This window comes from Crinia signifera, chromosome 4, assembly GCF_055691185.1.
Source record: "Crinia signifera chromosome 4, ASM5569118v1, whole genome shotgun sequence".
Lineage (NCBI taxonomy): Eukaryota > Metazoa > Chordata > Amphibia > Anura > Myobatrachidae > Crinia > Crinia signifera.
The window spans coordinates 25986176-25997849 of record NC_139220.1 but is presented as its reverse complement, the minus strand read 5'-3'; positions in this window follow the sequence as shown (position 1 = coordinate 25997849).

Below are 11674 nucleotides of genomic sequence, written 5' to 3'. Positions count from 1 at the left end.
GCATAGCGTTGCCCACGCATGCGCAGATGGCTAAAAAACGCCATCCGAAAGAATTCGGAAAATTACGCATCGACCAGAATAAGGCCCCAAATATTCCAATTTAGTGGGTGGCCCAGAGGCCAGGTAGTACAGAAGAAAAGGGACAGGGAGGGTGGGGATCCAGACTCAAAGAGGAAGTACTTCCTGGCCCTGATCCCTAATATACCCCCTCCTATGCGGCCCTCACTTTATCTACCTTGTGTAAACATATCTACAACTGTTGGTAATGGGTGTATGGGTGTACTTAGGGGTTTGTGCAGCTTCAGTTTGCTCAGGACTATGTGGATCAACTGCATACTCAGGGCAGTATGGAGGAATTGCTCGAGGATGATGTGCGGTGTGTGGTGGAGGATGATGTGTTGTGGCATGTTTCCTGGGTTTGGGGGAATACATTTTGTTGCCCTCTGTTATACAGGTTGAGTATCCCGTATCCAAAATGCTCGGGACCAGGAGAATTTTGGATAACGGATTATTACGTATTTCGGAATATTTTAATATTTCAATTATGTATTTTGAAGTATCTTGCATGTATGCTGTATAAACACATAAAATACACACAAATATATTTTATTTGTTCAAAAAACAAGGTTTCAAAACATGAAGCAAAATGTGTGTACTATCTCAGATATTGAATTTGAATGGCAAGCAATCATTGTCTTGCACATATATAGTGCCAGTTACATATCATGTCCCCAGTGATGCTGTTACAAATGTCCCCAGTGAGTTTTTAGCAAAAAAATATTTTTTTTTCACTTTCCAGAATGTATGGTTTTCGGAATAATTCGGATAACGGATACTCGGATACGGGATACTCAACCTGTACATGGTGTAACTAGCCTCATGATAATTGTATGGTGGCTGTGGCATATCTTGTGGTTGTGCATACCCTTGATAAAAGTCGAGAAAGTAAAGTCAATTGTGTCTTACGATTCTCCCTATTAATACGCTCATGCATGCTCACACTCATTTGCAAAAAAAAGCTGTAGATGTGCATCTTTGTGTGCTTGCATTGAAAGAACCATTTCCTTCAGGTGTTCCAGTATTATGGTGGCTTGCTCCATCTTTGTGGACTTCTTCCGTTGTTTAACCTTGTAAACTATAAACTGGAAAAACAAGCACAACACATTAGTCCACCAAGCTACAATATTGTTAGTTTTCCTGCTTTGAAAAAAACATTGTTGTTGCCCATACACTAGGAACCCAATGAACGCACCTCGTGCACAATACATATATTTCACTGAAAAGTTTTCATCCATCAAAAAAACCGACTTCTTCCCTTGTTTAGACCTGTTAACAAGACTGTAATTTAAGCTGCGCCCCCTCCCTCAGCAGTCGCAAATGATCCCCCAGAACTCAATGTTCCTGTCATCTGTGTGCTGTCCGCCCGCATCCTAAAGTCTTCTCCCTCCATGTCCCGACTCCTGCCCTGCACTGCCCTCAGCTGTGAGCCACGGCCAGGCTGTGCCCCACTCCTAACGTGCCATGTCACATCTGGGGGAGAGAGACTGGAGTGATGTTATGCACAAACAATTACAGTGCTGCTGGCTGCCTGGCTGAGGCTGTCAGTAAGGTGTATTTTACAGTGTGGCACACACAAATCAAACACTGGGCATTTATAATATTAATATTATTCAATCATGGATGGGGGGGAGGGGGCGCGAAACATACCTTTGCTCCGGGCACCATGGCACCTAGCTTCATCGCTGAGCATGTATCAGGACCATAGTACACATGCATGTTTATGAAAAATCAAAAAGCAGTGTCAACCGATGCATGCTTGAGTACTCTTCCCTCCTGCACACTAGCTACATTCTGCAACAAACGTGTGTCTTTTTTTTAAGTATATTTCACTTTGTAACATTCGTGTGTGCCAAAGTATTAAAGAAAAACTTACTGTTGGAACGTAACTGCAGAGTCTCCGTTGTTTGCGTCGGTTGAGGGCCTGCAGTAACTTTAGGTGAGGATCGCGATGGATGCACTAACATCGGTGAAGGCGCTGGTGACTGGACCCACAGAAGTATGTTGCAACTGAAATTACTTATTTAGGAAGTCCTAACAGAACTCTCAAAACTGAAAGTGGATAAATCAATGGGTCCAGATGGGATACATCCAAGGATACGAAAAGAGCTTAAAGGGGAGCTGGTAAAAACATTAACAGAATTATTCAACCAGTCACTATGTCACAAACCGTGGGTCTCAGCCCCGTCTGAGACCACGTCCATTACCTTCCCGGTGGTCAGCGGTGAGAGTAAGGCCTCTGGTAGCTGTCAGCGCCTGGCGAGATGTCCCATGTTTGGCTGGTGTTGACCCGTGCAATCGACATGCCGGCACGCTGGAGCCCGCGCGTCATGGGCGCCGCCATGACACATGCGCTCAGCTGACCAGAGGGTCCAATCCCGCGGTCCAGCCAGGGTGACCTCTGACCCACACACCTGCACACCTCTCAGGTGTACTCACTCTTTCCCTGGACTGATTGGTGCTGCTGACGCTAACCAATCAGTGCGCAGCAAGGGGGATATATTCCGGCTTCTAACTCACAGTCATCGCCTTGAATATGTGTTCATCTGACCTCAGTCCCTCCTGTGTTCAGCTGTTTCCTAAGGCTCCTGGTTATCCGGTCTCCCCGTGTACCTCTCGCAGTTTCCTGCATACTACCTGGTTTGTCATCTCCAGAAGACTCCTGCCATTCCACTCTGCAGTCGAGTATTACTCCTGTTACCATCTTTACCTGGCATACCATCTCCAGAAGCCTCCTGCAAAATAACCATCGTGCAGTTGAGTGATCTCATCGACCCTGCTGTCGACATCAGTGTTGACACTTTCACACTGTGCCCTCCAGAGACTATTCCAATTCCCAGTGTCTCCAATATCACTACCACTCTCCGCCTACGTCCAGAGGACCAGGGCAGAGGGCCGCGACCTGCCTGTCAGACGCAGTGAAGTCCATATCCCCTTGCGGGGGTCTCTGGTGAATACCGCTGGCAGGTTAGACTCCGCGCCTCTGTTTCTGGTTTCAGCCAACACTCTGGTACGCAAGGCAGTGCCTCTGTGCATGTCATTCATCAGGCCTCCGGCCTTCCGCTACACAGCGCCCTCCACTGGTCCACCACGGTCAGGGTCGGGAACACAGCAGACCCAGAACCTGACAGTATATTCAAGGCCGATGGACTCGGCCCAAGACCCAAGTGTGGGACCAGCGGTTCTTCAAAATGTTGCTGCCAGAATGGAGACCCAAGAAGCTACTCAGCAGCAGGTGATTAAATTCTTACAAGATGTATCCAGTCGGTTGGACACCCTGCAACAGTCCCTGTCGACTTCTGTGTCAACCACTACCGTAAGATCAGCAACACCAGCTTTATCATCCCGTCTCCACCTGCCAGCACCCACCAAATACGATGGTGACCCCAAGACCTGCAGAGGGTTTATCAACCAGTGCCAAATTCAGTTCGAATTGGTTCCTCATAACTTTCCTACGGCCAGAATTAAAATCGCATACATGGTGTCATTATTAACTGGCTCGGCCCTGAAGTGGGTATCACCCTTATGGGAAAAAGCAGATCCTCTGCTGACAGACTATGACCAATTCCTCCTGACCTTCCGCCGCATATTCGACTTGCCAGGTCGACCCGTGTCAGCAGCTACCGACATCCTCCAGGTTAAGCAAGGGTCCCGCCCCATGGGGCAGTATGTAATCCACTTTCAAACTCTCGCGTCTGAATTACAGTGGAACAATGAAGCCCTGACAGCTGCCTTCTGGTTAGGAGTTTCTGACCGGATCAAAGATGAGCTGGCATCTCGCGACCTTCCTACCCCCTTGGAAGATCTCATATCTCTATGTGTCAAGATTGATCTACGTCTTCGTGAGAGAGGACTAGAAAAACACAAGAAGTTAATTCCCAAAGTTTCTCCCAAGATTCGTTCTGAGTCTCCTACGCGTGAAGAACCAATGCAAGTGGGTAGATCACGACTGACTCCCGAAGAACGCACCCGTAGGCAGCGCAATCGCCTGTGCATATATTGTGCTGCTCCTAGCCATTTCATTAACAATTGTCCCGAGCGTTCGGGAAACGACCGGGCCTAACCTGCAAGGGAGGAGTCAGGTTGGGTCAAGTGGCAAAATCTCCTCCAGAATATGACTTTGTCTTACCCGTATCTTTGGATACCCCTACTGGTACCCATTCCAGTACCGCCCTGGCAGACTCCGGCTCGGCCGGGAACTTTATTTCTCAAGACCTGGTTACTAAACTGAAGATTCCAATGGAACCATTAGTTCCACACCTAGCTGTGACAGCAGTTGACGGCAGCAGAATCCCAGGCAGTGAGGTTCGCTTCTGTACCAGTCTCCTCACCCTCAGAGTCGGCATGCTGCACCAGGAACAGATCAAATTTCTCGTTATTCCCAAATCTTCTTATGAAATCGTCCTTGGTCTTCCCTGGTTTCGTCTTCATAACCCCAACATCAATTGGAAGACGCTACAGATCGAGCAATGGAGTTCTCATTGCCAACAGCAGTGTATCAAGTCAGTGGTGCCCACTCGTTCAGCCAATGTAAAAGTTCTTCCTGGCCTCCCTGAAGTCTATAGTGAATTCGCTGATGTGTTCTGCGAGCAGTCCGCTGATACTCTTCCTCCTCATCGTGATTGGGACTGTAAAATTGACCTTCTCTCAGAGAAATTCCCCCCTAAAGGTCGAACTTACCCATTGTCCGTTCCTGAGACACAAGCCATGTCGGCATACATACAAGAGAATCTAAAGAAAGGCTTCATCCGGCGCTCAAGTTCACCAGCAGGCGCAGGTTTCTTTTTTGTAAAGAAAAAAGATGGAGGCCTCCGCCCGTGCATCGATTACCGGGGTTTAAACAGTATCACAGTCAAGAACAGTTACCCGCTTCCTCTTATTACAGAACTTTTTGACCGAGTGCGAGGTGCCCAAGTCTTCACCAAATTGGATCTCCGTGGGGCATACAACTTAATAAGAATCCGTGAAGGTGACGAGTGGAAGACCGCATTTAACACCCGGGATGGTCATTACGAGTACCTGGTAATGCCTTTCGGTCTTTGTAATGCCCCAGCAGTATTCCAGCAATTTGTAAACGAGGTCTTTAGGGACATGCTCTACGTTTGCCTTGTGGTATACCTCGATGACATCCTCATTTTTTCAAAAGACTTATCCTCTCATCGAACTCAGGTCAAGGAAGTATTGTCTCGTCTTCGCAGAAACAAACTGTATGGCAAAATTTCCAAATGTACTTTCGAAGTCCTTTCTGTGCCCTTCCTCGGATACATCATTTCTGGGTTCGACCTACGTATGGATCCAGAGAAGTTAGAGGCTATTAATGGGTGGTCACAACCCACTTCCCTCAAAGCAGTCCAACGCTTTATAGGGTTTTCCAACTACTACAGGAAATTCATTCGAGGCTTCTCCACGCTGATTGCACCCATCACCGCACTCACAAAAAAAGGGGCTAATCCAGCCAACTGGCCCTCAGAAGCCATCGCAGCCTTCCAGTTTTTAAAACAAGCTTTTGTCACTGCTCCCATCCTGTCCCAGCCTGATGTCGACAAACCCTTTTTTCTTGAGGTAGATGCCTCTCACATAGGGGTCGGTGCTGTACTATCTCAAAAGAACAGTGATGAAAAACTCCACCCCTGTGGGTTCTTCTCTCGCAAGTTTCTTCCAGCAGAAAGAAATTACTCCATTGGAGACCAAGAATTACTGTCCATCAAATTAGCTCTCGAAGAATGGAGATATCTTTTAGAAGGTGCTAAGTTTCCCGTGACGATCTTCACAGATCATAAAAACCTCCTGTACCTCCAGTCTGCCCAGTGTATGAACCCCCGACAGGCTCGTTGGTCCTTGTTTTTCTCTCGTTTCTCTTTCAAGTTGTTATACCGTCCAGGCACTCAGAATGTGAAAGCAGATGCCTTATCACGTTCCATGCAAGAAGATTCTGACCTGCAGGAAAATCGGCCCATTCTGGACCCCATCGCCTTTGCTCCCACTCAGGTATCGCCTGTGCCTCCTCCTGGTAAAATCTTCGTTCCCACTGAATTACGTCAGAAGCTTCTTTCCTGGGCTCACAAGTCATTATTCTCTGGGCATCCTGGCGCTCAAGGGACATTAAAAATTCTTCAGAGATCCTATTGGTGGCCGCAGATGGGCAAAGAAGTAAAAGAGTTCGTGGCATCATGTCCAGAGTGTGCACAGCACAAAGTATCCCGACAAGCCCCAGCCGGCCAGCTCCATCCTCTGTCCGTTCCATCTCGTCCCTGGACTCACATCTCAATGGACTTTATCTGTGACTTACCCAAATCCCAAGAGTACAACACCATATGGGTAATAGTTGACAGGTTTTCCAAGATGGCCCGATTCATCCCATTACCCGGGCTGCCGTCTGCTCCCACTCTGGCTCAGCTGTTTGTACAGCATATCTTTAGAAGTCATGGCTTGCCTAGCGAAATTGTGTCCGATCGGGGGGTACAATTTGTGGCACGGTTCTGGAGAGCTCTGTCTAATGCATTCCAAATCAAATTAAAGTTTTCGTCAGGCTATCATCCTCAGTCCAACGGCCAGACAGAAAGGGTGAACCAAGATCTGGAGACCTTCCTTCGTCTTTATATATCATCCTCGCAAGATGACTGGTCGAGACTCCTCCCGTGGGCAGAATTTGCTCATAATTTCAGGTACCACACAACCACTGGTCATTCCCCTTTCTTTATAGTCTATGGACAAAACCCCCGGGCCCCCAATTTTGAAATGTTACCAGCGATAGAGGTACCTGCAGCCGCAGCAGCCATTAACCATTTCTCTCAAATCTGGCGAGAGGTTCATTCCAACATCACGAAAGCCTCAACAAGGTATAAATTCTTTGCAGATCGCAAGAGAAGAGCTGTTCCTGAGTTGCACCCAGGAGATAGAGTGTGGCTTTCCACACGGAATCTCAGACTGAGAGTTCCCTCTATGAAATTTGCTCCCAGATTCATCGGTCCCTATACGGTTCTACAAAGGATCAATCCTGTCGCATACAAACTGAAGTTGCCCAAATCTTTACGCATCCCCAACTCATTTCACATCTCTTTGTTACGTCCTCTCATCCTGAATCGCTTCCATACTTCCTCACCCTCACTACCCAAAGTTCAAACCAGCAGGGGAGTAGAATTCGAGATTAACAAAATTGTTGATTCTCGTCGGAGGTATGGGCATCTCCAATATCTCGTTGATTGGAGAGGATATGGTCCTGAGGAGAGGAGTTGGGCAGATGCAGAAGATGTACATGCCCCCCGACTAATCAAAGTATTTCACGAAGAGAACCCGTCCAAGCCTAAAGGGTGTTCGGTGCCCACCCTAAAAGGGGGGGGTACTGTCACAAACCGTGGGTCTCAGCCCCGTCTGAGACCACGTCCATTACCTTCCCGGTGGTCAGCGGTGAGAGTAAGGCCTCTGGTAGCTGTCAGCGCCTGGCGAGATGTCCCATGTTTGGCTGGTGTTGACCCGTGCAATCGACATGCCGGCACGCTGGAGCCCGCGCGTCATGGGCGCCGCCATGACACATGCGCTCAGCTGACCAGAGGGTCCAATCCCGCGGTCCAGCCAGGGTGACCTCTGACCCACACACCTGCACACCTCTCAGGTGTACTCACTCTTTCCCTGGACTGATTGGTGCTGCTGACGCTAACCAATCAGTGCGCAGCAAGGGGGATATATTCCGGCTTCTAACTCACAGTCATCGCCTTGAATATGTGTTCATCTGACCTCAGTCCCTCCTGTGTTCAGCTGTTTCCTAAGGCTCCTGGTTATCCGGTCTCCCCGTGTACCTCTCGCAGTTTCCTGCATACTACCTGGTTTGTCATCTCCAGAAGACTCCTGCCATTCCACTCTGCAGTCGAGTATTACTCCTGTTACCATCTTTACCTGGCATACCATCTCCAGAAGCCTCCTGCAAAATAACCATCGTGCAGTTGAGTGATCTCATCGACCCTGCTGTCGACATCAGTGTTGACACTTTCACACTGTGCCCTCCAGAGACTATTCCAATTCCCAGTGTCTCCAATATCACTACCACTCTCCGCCTACGTCCAGAGGACCAGGGCAGAGGGCCGCGACCTGCCTGTCAGACGCAGCGAAGTCCATATCCCCTTGCGGGGGTCTCTGGTGAATACCGCTGGCAGGTTAGACTCCGCGCCTCTGTTTCTGGTTTCAGCCAACACTCTGGTACGCAAGGCAGTGCCTCTGTGCATGTCATTCATCAGGCCTCCGGCCTTCCGCTACACAGCGCCCTCCACTGGTCCACCACGGTCAGGGTCGGGAACACAGCAGACCCAGAACCTGACACACTAGCTACTGAAGAAATCTGGGAAACAGCGAATGTAGTCCCACTGCACAAAACTCGAAGCAAGGAAGAGGTAAGCAACTATCGACCAATGAGCCTTACATCAGTAGTAGGGAAGGTACTTATGAATTAGTCGGGCACCCGGCTACGCTATGCTGACAACATAGCTTTTGCTATGTTGTCAGCGTAGCCATTGACGGTTGCCTAGCTAATACTGTATGTAACTTACTGCGGCCATTGCCGGCCGCCTATGTCACTTAGGGCATACGGCGGAGTTTTGCCATGCGGGGGGAGGGGGGAGATCCCGGTGGGCGGCGGCCTAGCCTGAATGACGTCCGCCGGAGCAATGTATGTAATTCACTGTGATGCCGCTGGGGGAGCATTACATGGTTTCCCTGCTCCCCCAGCGGCACTATGCTAATTGCGTACATTGCACCCGCTGGGGAGGACTGTCATGGCGGCCGTGAGTGCAAGGAGCCGAGTGCCGGAGGTGCCGGGGACATCGTTGAGTGGTAAGTATGATGCAATACACACACACAAACACCCACTAACACAATCATATACCCACTATCCACGTCATACCCCCATTATCCACGTGGGTGTGGAGTTAATTTTATAAAGTGTGGCGAGCCACCAAGCCCGAAGCGTGGTGAGCAGGCTCGGTGGCTCGATACGCTCGCCACACTTTATAAAATTAACTCCACGCCCACGTGGATAATTGGGCTATGACATGGATAGTGGGTATATGATCCATTATGTCTTAGCACAGCTCTTGTTACGTAATTTGCGTAAATTACGTAGTTTACGTAGCCAGCATAGTGGTGTATTGGTATTCTCAATACACCACTACGCAAACTACGTAATGGGCGCCCTGCTAATAGATAAATAAGTACCCTAGGGAAATTGATGGAAACACTCTTAAAACAAAGAGTTGTAGAATAACTCAAAACCAGCAAACAATATCCAAAACATCATGGGTTTACTAGGGAATATCATGTCAAACAAATCTTATTGACTTTTTTGACTGGGTGACTAAAGTAATAGATCAAGGTGGGGCTGTAGATGTAGCTTATCTAGACTTTAGTAAGGCTTTTGACACTGTCCCACATCGCAGACTGTTAAATAAACTTGAAAGCTTGGGATTGGATTCTAAGATGGTTGAATGTATAAGATCTTGACTGTACTCTATTTACCCAAATCTAACTCTCTCTGCACATGTTACATCAGCCCCACCTGCAGTGCATATAGTTTTGTCCATTAGAGAGTGATTGTGCCTTTCTGGGTGAATCAGAATAACCCCCTATGTCTCATCTGCTCTCCGCAACATTAAATAGATGTCACTTGAGCTCATTCCCCAATCAGCTTGATTTTTCACGTCCTGTGTGAAAATCCCAGGTCGCGCCTGTTTACACTGGAATATTCCCAGGAATAACCCTGCAAAAAACCTGTGTGAATTTCCCGGAGCATTACACCCAGGAATTTCACTCACACTGAGACATGACATGCAAATTTACCACTTTTGCTGACAAATCCTGGGTTTTTGTGGCAATGAGAATGGGGTATGACATGAAGAGGTTGACAGGGGCAACAGTGGGCCCTTTAGTCCTCAGACACTGCACCTGCTGAACCAATGGTAGTTCCGCCTCTGCAATGTTTTGGTTTTGCCACAGAACAGAGATCATTAGCATATAGGGGTAAAATTACTATAGCTTCTAAAAATGAAAATAGCAGATGTTGCCCATAGCAACCAATCAGACCCACTTTCATTTTCTAGGATGTACTAGAGAAAGGATGTTATAGAGTAATGATATACAGAATTTGATTTTTTTTTTTTTTATTATTAGAAACTTTAGTAATACCCCGTTCTCACTGCTACAAAAACCCGGGTATTTTCCGGGGCAAGCGGAAAATTCCCATGTCGCGTCTCTGTGTGAAAGGGTCTTTGTGAAATTCCTGGGTGTTATGCCCTGGGAATTAGACACAGGTTTTTTGCAGGGTTTTTCCTGGGTAAAACACAGGTGTAAGGCAGCGTGAACAGCACAGACCCGTGTTTTCCACACATGATGCCAAAAAACAAGCTCATTGGGGGATGTAATCATGTGATATGTGACAGCCAGCCAATAAAAGCTGTTTTTTAAACAGCCAATCACAGAAATTTGTACATATTTCCCAACAGCCAATCTAAGCTGCTATTACATTCCACACACTTGTTGGAAGGCAGACCATGGAAAGCAGTGTGAAATGGGCAGACTCGGGAAATTCCCGGGTCTGCGGTGCAGTATGAAGGGGGTGTGTTGAGCTAAGAAGCTCTGTGCCCCGCCAAAAATCCGGCAAGAAAAACCCGGGATTTTGCAGGGGTGGCAATGAGAACGCAGCATTACTTTACCCCCTAGTGTGTAATGAGGTCTGTGTGTGCACCTTTATACCACTATTTAAAATCCTGTCAGAATGACCTTATTTATGTTGACCATAAACCTGTGTCGACCTTTTGTCAAAGTCGACTTTGGGTATGTCGACCATTTCAAGATGTCAACCATTAGTGGTAGACTTATGCATTGTGTACTATTTATACTGTAACCTCTCTGTCTTCACAGGTCCCTATGTCCATATCCAGCAAGTTTGAAACCGATCGTTTTACTTTTACCTGCTGTTAATGAGTCATTAAACGTGTGTTGGATACAGGTTTTGGTTTTCTATGACCATCAAAGCGGCCAAAAAAAGTGGCCAATAATTTAATCTGACCCAGAGTTAGGAGTATCCAATACACGTTTAATGCCAGCGTATAGGAGAGTAAAATATTTAAGAGACAATTTAATCAAAAGAGACATTACCAAAAGGGGCAATTCCGTTAATGGCGCTCAGCCAGGAAAGGGTGCTTCAGATGCCCGAGCTGCACTACTTGCAGTTTCCTGCAGTGGTGGTTTACTGTATGCCATCCATATTCTGGCAAGAGGTTTCAAATCAATTACCACCTGACATGAACGTCCAAGTTTGTAATTTACATTATATTCTGGCCATGTTCCCTTGTATATGTTGGCAAAAAGATATGTCAATTCTTCATCGTGCAGCCATCAGGGCAGCCCTGGCTAAAGGTACTAGTGACCAACCAGTGGCTTGCTACTTCGCCGAAGCAAAGCACATTCCTTCTTCCTTGGCCACGAGAGGTCTTAATGAACTTGGGCTCCACTGGTTCTCATAAGGAGAGGACAAATTTCTAGCAGGTCATTTACATACCTCCCAACATGACCCATTCCAGGAGGGACAAATATCCTGGATTTCCTTGCCAATGGCAGTGGCAGAGCTGGG